At 38.0% G+C, this 12,036-nt stretch overlaps 1 pseudogene; it reads left to right on the forward strand.

Annotated features, from left to right (window-relative positions):
- The first annotated feature begins 275 nt into the window (after positions 1-275).
- LOC148742856 (uncharacterized) lies at positions 276-4,742 on the forward strand (annotated as a pseudogene).
- The last annotated feature ends 7,294 nt before the right edge of the window (positions 4,743-12,036 follow it).

The raw sequence follows: 12,036 nt of genomic DNA on the forward strand, positions 1-12,036 counted from the left end.
TTAACATCTAGCCAATTTTTTGATATGCTGAATGGACATATTTATAGGGATGCTACACGCAGAAATAGGTCCAACCCACGCGAACGAGTTGGTGTCACCATTAATATACCATCACTTGGAGAGTCCACGCTGAAGGCTCGCGAGAGAAAAGTAGGGCCCAAAATTGAAAAGTTGGCAAAGGAATCATGTCTGGAAAGTTTGGAAAGCGAACGAAACCTGTGGAAAGATGAAAGTGAAAAGGAAAATGTGGAGACAGGAGCGTCATATGACATAGGATGGCAAAAAAGGGGAAAAGCCCACAACAGCCTGACAGGTACACTGCAATTTCTACATTTGAAAGAATTGAAAAGGGCACATTTGGATATGCATTTCCATAGAAAGCTGCTATTTTTTTCTCTGGATTGTTCTTTAGCTTACTGACAGTTCTGGTGTCAGCCAATAGTCAAAATTAATGAAACAAATGAATAAAATATATCTTTACTTTCACCACTAGGTGTTGGCTCTATGGTTGGCCTAAAAACTGGCAAGGTGATTTACTATGGTTCAAGGTCAAAAAGGTCATGTACATACATATATTTTGTCTACTAGCACCTTGTTGTAAACAACAACAGCTATGGTTTTTTTTCAATTTGACCAAAAAAGTACAGAATCATTCGACATATGACCTCACCCATATTTGCCTCCTATTGAAAGTGTTACCCAGGACCTTTACTCACAATGTCTTTTGTAAAGGTGTGCAACATGTGAAACTGCCAGCAGACAGTCAAAAAAGCCTCGCATACATGACTGCAGGCTCAACTGGGAAGGCTCGTCAAAAGCTATGGAAGCTGATGTTTGTGTTGATCTAGTCAAAAGGTAATTACTAACCAGGTACGTAAGAGTAAAAATAAAGAATAAAATAACAATTATAATAATAGTTGTTAACATGTTAAATTCACAGTTTTATTGCTGCAAAGAGAGACTTGTGGAATCTGTTCTTATCATATCAGTGTTACAGTAATGACACTTGAGCCATAAACAGTGGAAAGTTTTACAATACCTTACACCCTTGGTAATAAGGATTCAAAATTTGACAAGAAAGCAAACATAAAAATGGTTCTTTATTTTATAATACGAGTATGTTGAAAATGCAGAAAAGAAAATACTTTAAGAAAATGCCTTGGTGTAGTTTGAATGCCCTCACTTTTTATGGCAAAAAAATTAATTTTTGTGGTTTTACTCTGCTTAACAGTTGTGGAGAAAAAAATGTAGTTGTATCTATTCTTGTTGGGGATGATGACTTGTCCACCATAAGCAAAGTGAGGAAAAATGTTCAGCATGAGGTTGAAAAATGGTCAGACGTAGTCCATGCTGAAAGATCCTTTGGTAGCTCACTATACAGCATCAAGACCCAAAAGAAAGCCTGACAGATATGGTGATACAGTATTTCCAGCGATGCTTTGGTTACGCACTAAAGCAGAGTAAGGACGATGAAGAAGGTGTGCGAAATGGTCTGAAGTCTATTGTGCCCATGCTTATGGTGACCATTCTTCCTGTGGCAACTGGTGTGGCTACTTAAAAAAATTCTGCATTCTACAAACACAGAGGCCTTCCCCATGGCAAGGATCTGATGGAAAAAAGCTCGAGGCAGTCCCTGGAAAAGATCCTAGAAGTAAGTACAGTGTACATGTACGGTGGCACAGCTCGCTCCTCACAAATTCCCAATTCCCACCATTCTACATGTAGTAGAGGAACACAACTCTTAGAAAATAGTGTTAGTGCTAATGATTGTATTCTAATTAATAACTGAAAGGGGTTAAGTTATAAGTGTTAGGGTACTATCAACCTCTTTCTCAGTTTCACAAGCTTTTATGAGATACCAAATTTTAGTGAATAAAAAACATTTGTTTCTTCAATTTAGATTCATGCTTCAAATGCCAAGGAGCTAGCTGACCCCTTAGGTTGAACCAGGTAAATGAAGCACTCAACAACACTATAGGAAGCAAAGCTCCAAAGACCAGACACTATGGATCTAGTGAAAGCAATGACTTCCGGTGTTGCATGTGCTGTGGGCCAAAAGAACTTAGGCCATTCTAATGTTTCTCAGGTGAGTAGATATAATATTATGAGCATTTTGTACACTTCCCAATTTGTCAGATCCATAATTTGAACATTACGCATTATCCACCATGTCCAGTGCTGTACTACTAGTACGTTGCATATCATAAGTCACAAAAAAAAAAAACAAATCAGTAAAACCTCACTATATCATAACTTAGAATAATGGTATTCACTAAGACTGGTGAATTTCTCTTAGGCTTTTATGAAGACACAACTATCTCCAGGTTCCATTTCTTTAAAGTTTGCAAAGAAAATGGACAAGAAAACTCTAAGTTTGAAAGAGAAACAGAAAACAAGAGAGTACAAGAAGAAAAGAATTGAGAAGAAAGAGAAGTGGTTGAAAAAGACAAAACAGCTTGAGAACAGAGAAGGGCAACAGTATAGTTGTGGAGTGGGCTTTCATGGACACAATGTTGCTAAGGAAATTCCAGTACCACCTGCAGCCTCAAAGATTGAGAAAGTATCATTGACCAAAGACTACCATCAAATCATATTTGATTTGGAAACATCAGAAAGGGGAAATTAGCTTTGCAGGGTGGAGTTTAGTAAAAATGTAACAAAGTGAATATAATGATGTTTGTCTTAGCAGGGTATTTCTGAATTGCACATTAGAGAATAATTATATTTAATGATGGAACTGTTTTTCTATTTTGCTAGATTGCTGAATACTCATCCTGATAATTTGCATCACATAGATTCCTTTGTTTTATCATGCCTTGTTCTTAAAGTGCACCTAAACCGAAAAACTTTTTTCCGCTCAATGAAATAAGGGTATTTTTTGGAGTATTTCTTTACAAAAACTTTTTGATTTGCTCAAATCTTCGATTTTCTGTGCCCAGTCAAAGTGAGGAAAATCAGCTGCCATCTTTGGCTCATGACCGAGTTTAAAGAGGAATGGTTCTAGCGGGTAATGTGACCTCAAATCGAGAACACGAAAGTTTACATTTCACACATTTTCATTTGTTTGGGAAGGTTGTAGTTGATATTGTCCGAAAATATTCCGACTAAGTGTTTTGGACATAGGACTATGTAGCAACGTGCAAAATTTGCAAGAAGGTATCGCGCTTCATACATTCCTCTTACAACACACCTAGTTGGCATATTTCGGACAATAATGACGACAACCTTCCCAAACAAGTGAAAATGTGTGAAATGCAGACTTTCGTGTTCTCGAGTTGATGTCACATTACTGGCTATAGAACCATTCCTCTTTAAACTCGGTTGTGAGCCAAGATGGTGGCCGATTTTCTGTATTTTGACTGGGCACAGAAAATTGAAGATTTGAGTAAATAAAAAAAATTTTGCATAGAAATACTCCAAAAAAAAAAACAAAAAAAAAAAATTTGGAGTTTAGGTGCACTTTAAACAATGCGTGAGATGCAAATTAGGAGGACAGGTATTCAGAAATGGCTCCTTCTATTTTTACTTTAGATATACCCTGCATAGATGCACTGAGCTTTTTTATTACATTTTTCTTTGTAATATCTTTATAAAGTAATAATTGGATTACAATATTGTAAAACAGGCAATGATGCTGAAATCCTACAAATTGTAGCAACAGATGGTAAAGATGAGTAATTCTCTATTGATATCAAGCCTTGTAATGTAATATTACCAGAAGCATCTGCTGTGAAAAAACTAACCTTCCAAAGAGGAATACTGTTTTATGACGGGAAGCCAATTACTGATGCCATTGCAACTGATGTGGCCCTGAAAACCCTCAATGAAAATTGAAAATCAAGAATGCTTTGCATTTTAGTTGTACACAATTGCAAATCCTTTGATGCCAGGTTCTTGGTGCAAGTAGCAGAGAAAAATGGAGTCATGGAGGACTTAGTCAAAACAGTTTCTGGCTTTACACTCTCTCTTCCAGCATTCAAGGAATTGGTTCCTGAAAGGAAATCCCATAGCCAAGAAAACCTTGTACAAGATCTTCTGTGTAAATCCTATGAAGCTCACAATGCTCTTGCAGATGTGCAAACACTCTACCAGCTATAGTGAACAAGTTTCTAAATGTCAAACTGATACAAAAGCACAGCTTCAAAGTTTCATGGGTGGCATCCTATCAGAAGCTCCTACAAGAAAAGAAACTTGTGGTTAATACCCTGCAGCCATTAGTTAGAGAGAAGTACATTTCAGCCTCAATGGCCATTAAGTGTACAAGCTCAGGTTTGGGTCTCCCTCACCTACAAGTGGTATGCCAAAGAGGCAAGGAAGAAGGGGTGAAGCAAGTTCTGATGGAGAGGTTTGACAACAAACCCAGAGTCTCCTCAAACAAGCGGGTGCTGGCACAAATAATTATGTCAGTACTCTATAGATAATGCAAATTAAGGTTGTGATTTGTGTAATTCATGTTTTGAAATAATTTTTGCACAGAAAATGTAGTATAGTCAGAATGAGGACCAGTGGGACATTGAAGTGTGGTTCTCAGTGAAGTATAAAAAGCAAATTTTTAAGTACAGTTTGTATTTTTCAGAGTGTACTACATTGTAATGTATATATCACTTTTCGATATTTCATATTTCATAATTCCACCGTGAGTTTTTACTTATTAATTACGTGATTACTTATTTTATACATTGTTAATTTTGAGGGCCTCACTGAAAACCGCTATGGCGAGCTGGGCTCCCTCTTTAAATATTTTTTAATTAAAAACTCCTATTAGAGTGATGGGTGAAGAATTCCCATTTTGCTTTGTATAGAAACCAAACAGGAAAACATTCAAAGAATAGGAATCAACAGTCTTCAAGTTCCTTTGTCAAGCCTTTATTGCCCCAGAGCAAAAAATTTTGAACCCTAGCTCACTGGAATTAACAAAACGCCAGCGCAAGAAAACAGTTTCAACTAAAGGTTTATAGCTTCAAAATCTCATCAAATCTTGACTTACCTCATATCTGTTATTTATGGACGCTTTCCAAGTATGAATTTCTGTGTTGGCGATATCAAACACATGAAAACAACCGAAAACAAGCTTAATATCCTGTGCATACTTCGAACACGATGGGCACCATTTTGTCTCGTCCCAGTCCTCACCGTGCAAATTCTCTATCCTGACTGTGATCTCAAAACCATGTCCACCTTTCACGGCAGTTTGTGAGGAGACAAGCACGGTGACACCCGGTTTTTTTTGTTTTTTTTTGGTATTTGCTATGAACAGTCTAAGAAAGAACATATTTGAAGAAGGAAATAGTTTGATAGTAGAACAATTTTTTTAAGGAAAATAGTTCCGTACCTGGTGTATTTTGGCCAAGGCGAGGACTTCAAGCTAACCACGAAACTGTCCGAAAAAGTGCAAAATCCCCACAACCAGGCGATGAAAAACAGCTAAAAAGAAGCAATGCTACTTATTTTGATAAAAGAAGCTTTAACTTTAAAATAAAATTTTGTGTCTTTCAAGTTACCAAGGCTAAATTCTGTATAAAGGTGATTTTGTTTCGAAGTTTGCAATTGCCAGCATTTATTTATGCTCCTGCGGAGAATGCTTCTCAGGAACGTTTTCTTTGGGTAATGAGACGTTTTTACAAGTAACATCGATTTTCGGCTATCTCTTCGTAGAACAGATCAAAGAATATTTCTTGAATTCTGGGCGTAGAATTCTACCCTTACTCTCCCTCAGAAAAGAAATGGCATCAACATCTGGGACCTGGAACGAATTTAAAAAAGAGATTGACTCAAGGAGATCCTGATGTTAACAGGCTGGACTGAATTGCCAAACAACATGACATCGTCTGTGCCAACGCTAGGAGTTTATAAAACAGGTGCATTGCTGATGACAAGATGGTGAAAGCTGTCAGCAACTTGGCGGGCAAGACGACCTTGATGGAGCAAATAGCAAAGAAAATCATTCAAGCTATAAAACCACTCAGGTTGTAAAATGAGCAATCAACCCATAATTAATAAACCTCGTTATTAAACACTCTCAAAAATGTAACTATACTAAATCGTCAAACGTGTATTCCACCAATGGCAACGTGAATATCACCTTCCTTAGCACACTCGAACGTCGTTCAAGCTGTAAAACTTCAATCTCTCATGCATGATTTTTTTAAAAAAACGAAAACATAAAATCGAAGCATTGTTTCTTTATCTTACTAATTACTTAACGTATCTACATTGGTCATGTCCACATCTTCGTCCAAAGGCGATCGTGCATATCCATAAGGATACGAAATGAAAGTCTCTCTGTTCACTACCCGCTTGTTAAAGACCCGCAGTCCGTATTGTTTGACTAGTTTCACAGTTTTGACCTCTTTACTGGAGGCTTCTCTGACAAAGCGTGACTACATCTAAATTGCGTCTCTCATCTGCAAGAGGGCGCTTAATTTCGTCCCAGACATTTATAAGCACGACCTCCTAGTTCAGTAAGTTTCCGTGGCTTCTTGCTTCCCTTTTATTCCGCCGATTTCTATTCTGACTGAGAGTGCCTCCTCCTGACACACTCAGGCCTTGTCATATTTACCAAGTGATCTGCATAATATTCTTAGGTTTCCGTCTCTTGTTGCTTCTCCTTCTTTATCCCCCATAGTTTAGACGAAATACGAAAACATGGTATGTTCAGGAGAGAGTTGTTCACCGGTTGAAACAGTTCGTGTGGAGCTGTGGTTTGTTATGCTGTGGATTTGTTGAGGCGTTCCCCAAACTTGCCTCAGAAGGAGTTTAACATCAATAAAGCCACCGTTTTACGACCTGGGTTCTTCTGAATCTGCTCAGAATCTAACTTGATTTTCTCCCGCTCGTTATACTCTCGCACATACCGGGCCTGGATCGGAATTCTCGCATTGTCACCCACGATGGTCAACGGCTAGCCTCTTGATTAATTTTCAGCCAGGTGTTGAGAATTGACAAAACGTCTCTTGACTCTTTATTCTTTGGGAAAGTGGCACTCCTCGCGAATTCTTACCATGGGTGAGTTCCCAAAGTTCTCCTATGATGCGGTCGGGATGTTCACCAGCCTTCACCGCGATCTGGAAAGCATCTAGGACATCCCTGCCAAACGCAACCATAAAACTCGTGAATGGTACGTGTACAAGTATCATATCTATCAATGTACATAACGAGTTGAGCTGTTATGCCATCCCTCCCCCCCTTTTCAGGAAGTCAATTACCATAACTTATCCAGTGCTTCCCAATAAAGATAATGACGTAATCTTTCATTCTTGTAAGCTTTGTAGTGGAATTGCTAAACTGCAGAAACTCGGCCATTCGAAAAGATAATTTAAGAGCTCTACTCCTAAGAACAAGAACTCCAGGTCCAGCCATTCCTAGTTAAATTTTTTCTAACCAAATTGAAAAGTTATGCTCAAAAGAACACAGTAACATAAACCACACTCTAAAATTGTGATTACCCTTTCAGCTTTGCCAATTTCGTTACTTGTATAGAAGCCAAATCAAGGAGTTACCACCTGGAGTTTTCAATGACAGCTCCGGGTAGACTCGCCTGTACATAACACACTCAGGCGTTAATATCTGACCAAGTGGAGTCCAATTCGGTCTGTAATCATACGATCGATCAACAAAATAGGACAACCGCGAAGCAAGAAGTCCTGTTACCAATTGATCAAAACTATGACAAAAATCGAGAAAGTAACTAGACATCGCTCATAGATTTTCGTTAAAAAAAAAAAAAAAAACAATTAACTCGGCGAAGTCCACAACAACACCTTATCGTTCTTATGTGCTTAAGAAATTGCTGGCTAGTAGCAGCCGCACTAATTTACTCGGAAGCGAGATAGCGCTATTTAATTTTGAAAATGAAAGTATGCTACGGTCTCTTTAAATCTCATCAGGGGTAAAAAAAAAAACTTAGGTTCTGTAAACCAGAGAAGACATTAGATTAAGGATATATCCTTTTCGTGGTGACTTGGATGACAACCAAATAGAGGAGCTACCACCTAGAGTCAACCATTCGAAGAGACGTATTGCAAAATTTTAAATTTTCTTTGGCCAGACAGAAACTGGGACAACAAAAATACATGGATGATAAAATTAATGTTTAACCTAAATTTAGGATATATCCACCATCTACAGACTTGAGACAACTTGATGAAGGAGCTACTACTTGAATTCTTCCCAAATACAGGGATTATCAGTCATTTGACATAGATTTATCAACAAAAGCTTCCGTTTGGCTCGAAGAAATGCTCAGATATTTGTCCATTTTCTGTTCTGAAAAATGGAGAGCGAGGCTAGAGGGAAACTGCAAACGACAAGGCATTCGCGCAATATTAAAGATCGTATTTAGTACGACCAGAAGGCACTCTCAATCCAGCTAGACAGGACATTGCAGTTTACAGGAGTCACTGCAAATGTGGTAAAATTTAGATTAGTGCAACAAGAAGACCTATGCAGAAGAGAATGAGAGAACACGAAAGAGCTACATGTTTAACCCGTACCGAGACCTCCGCCGTTTTTAAGCATGCTAACAAGACCGGCCTCCGTATGCCTCGAAGAAATGCTCCAAAATTTGTCCGTTATCTGTTCTGCAAAATTAAGAGAGCGAGGCTTGAGAGAAACTGTGAGCTTCAAGGGAAAAAATAATAAAAGGACAAACACTCAGGCTTATTGTTAGGTCAAACGGGAATATTGTGTTCATTCTCCTTCAAATATTTCATTAAGTATGTTTAATAAGTCAATTAGAAACTTATTGACGAGAAGGAAAGGTAATTTAAGAGTATTTAAACTCAGGGGTCTTCGAAAGGGATAATACGTGATTAAAAGAGAGTGGAATGATTTTTAGAGCGTGTGAGTTAATCAGAGGAGAGTATCTTTTTTCATTAGCTAGAAATGACTTGAATAAGATTTCTTAACCATCACTGGTGACAAATTCCGCCCTCTTAGGGCACCTACTTCATTTGCATTTGCGAACACATCTCCATGACTGGTAACAATAAAGTAATGTTAGAAAAACTTTTTTCATTAATAACACAATCAAGAAACTGCGTGGAGATTTATTTGGTCCATCTATCACGCTGCAAGAGTTGCAAGTTAAAGCTCCTTGTTTTGCTCTTGTCCCTCACGAAAATAGACAAATTTCAGCCCTCCTCGCCTCATTGCCTATTTATTTTCTTAGGACACTCCATAGTCCTCTAGTAATATCTGCGTGAGACAGAAGCCGATGGCGATGTGATTATAATTTATGAGATAAATCATTAGAGCTAGTACAAATCAAGCCTTAGACATAACTGGTTTACAACATGACGTACAACACATCATAGACCATAACTTTCTAAACGTATCAAGCGTGCAGATATTTTCCGTAGTTTTAAGAAATGCTCAGCCAGAAATCTTTGACAGAGTAGAAGATAAGCCATCCTGAGGAGGAAAAACGCAACTCTCCCCTTTTCTCCAGAGGGAAAAGCTAAGCAACAACATAAGGGGACTTCATGACACTTTTCAGTTAAATCGTATTTTAAACTCATCCTAGTTTAGTTTATCTATATCTCAATTTAAACAAAAAATATTTGAAAAGGACAAATAACATAGACTCACACTAAGATCGCCTTTCTTGACACGTCAGTTACGAAGGAACCAGACAGACGCCTGAACACCATGCAGCGTCTACAGAAAACCAAATCACACGGACTAGTGCTTACCGTATGATGCACACCACCCTTGATCAGTAGATCCCGGTATTGTCTGACGGGGCGAAGCGCCTTGTGACAAAACCGTCAATCCTCTCCGAGGATAAGGAATATTTTCTCTCTTCCCTGAGCAGAGAGCTCATTAGTTTATCTAGCCCAATTTAAAGAAAAAATGGTCAAAAGGGTAAATAACATAGACTCACTCTAGGAATCATAATTATCCATTAAGGAGCGTTCTTAGGTTCAGTTTTGTCCATTTCTTAGGTACTTAAATGGAAATCAAATCAAGAAGCTACCAGCTGGAGTCTTCAATAACAACTCTGAGTTGACTGAACTGTAAGTAAGACATTCATAAGGTGAAAAATTTGATGGATTGTTTAGGATATACAGGATATTTTAACAGAAATATGATTTCAAACAGGTCAGCGGAACACCTTTCTATGGGGTTTTTCCACTAACATAAGCAATCATGAGAGATAATAATCGATTTGGACTTTTTGCATACAATGAATGCATATCCTGAATTGAAAAAAATGGGCCATTCGACAAGATGATTCAATAACTGTTTCTCCGAACTTCGAGGGACTTTATAAACCCTTTTAAATAATGTGTAGACGTACTGCAGTACTCTTTTCTCAGTCCGACACCGGGGGTAACTTTTCTCCCCACTTCTTGATTTCGCTCTTTTCCGGTGCGAGAATCTCAGCCGCCTTAACCCAGTGCCTATTTATTTTCTTACGACACTCCATATCCCTTTAGCAATATCTGCGTGACATAGAAAACGATGACGATATCACTATAATCTGTGAATTAAAATATTAGAGCTAGTACAAATCAACCTTTAGACATTACTGATTTACAACATCACTTGTCCAATCATCTTGCTTCATTGTTAACTAGACTGGCAAGACTTTCCACAAACGACCGACTGAATACAAGAATCAAAACAGTTATGCTGATGTGAATAGCCGCATAAATATTAGTAATAATAATCTACTTATTGATTGGGTCGCTGTTCCATGACAAGAGCACCTTGTAATTCCATTGCAAGCTGGCTCTGATTAGTTTTAAAAATCTATATCAAATGTTACATTCGTAGCACTCTCTCGACATTACTATTTAACCATAGATCTCTACAACAATAATCACGCTTGAAAGGCTAGGAAATTTATCATTCACAAGACTTGAAATTAAAATAGGGCCTCCAATGGAGTTCTGATTTGTTTAAAGCTAAGATCAAACCTTAAATTCTTGGCATGTTTGGTTGTTTTGTTTTTATGGATTTGTTTAATGTTTTTGAGTTTTCGTTCGAGGCAATTTGTTATCCCTCAGTTTGGAATTCTAAGAAGTTTCTCAATTTTTATTTAATCAGAATGTTGTGGTTACTTTAACACACGTTTATTTAATACATATTTCTGCGGAGTTTCGACCCAAGCCTCTTGCTTCGTCAGACGATTTTATACAGAGATTATGGGGGTACCTTTCGGGGTGTTTAATGACAGCCCCAAAATTATCCAAATGCTAGTTAACAATTATTTTATGAGAGCAAGTCGAATGTGAGATGATGAATAACCAACAAAGTGCATAGCCCCGAGTTGTTGATAAAAATCTCACACTTTGACAACGAATGAAAGAAAAAAGCTACTTCCTTTCCAAATGGAGCACAGTTCCAATAGCTTCAGCTCAAGTTCTCCAGCACTTTATAGTGAGAGTGTTTGATCTAGTGCTAACTGCTGGAATTCTCCTTTCCCAGTATACAGATAGACAAAACCCAGACACCTACTCTCCCCTTTACCCTTCTATGGCCTAGCACAGCCCTTTAGTATCTTTTTGACACAAAGAACATTGAGGACACCACAAAGCTTCATGAAATAAACCTGTAAAGCGGGTAAAAACGTAGCCCTAAGCAAAATTGCTTCGCAGCATCTTGTTCTGGTATCATACATCAGCAACACCAGTAAAAACCGGTAGGATTAGCAAAATTGAATAGAAACGAGTAGCACGAGTCAATATAGTTTTGGGAACGATTATGTAGCAAAAAATTGCCACCCTATAAACACCATTGGGTTTCTGTTCTATGTTAACCTTCGACACTCACTACTTTAACCACAAACTGACTCTGAACCTAAAATAATAACTTAAAACAGACCGTAAATTCAGGGTAAACTGTTTTTTGTAGGTACTTACAGGACAATGAGATAGCAGAGCTACCAGCTGGACTCTTCAGTAACAACAGGAAGTTGACTGAACTGTAAGTAAAATATTCATGTTCCCGCTAAGTGACTGACTGTACGCCCTTTGCCAAATTTGTACTAAAAGAGACTTTGTTATTAATAGTAAGCAAAAGGGGGTCTGG

This window comes from Stylophora pistillata, chromosome 1 (assembly GCF_964205215.1).
Source record: "Stylophora pistillata chromosome 1, jaStyPist1.2, whole genome shotgun sequence".
NCBI classification, from domain to species: domain Eukaryota; kingdom Metazoa; phylum Cnidaria; class Anthozoa; order Scleractinia; family Pocilloporidae; genus Stylophora; species Stylophora pistillata.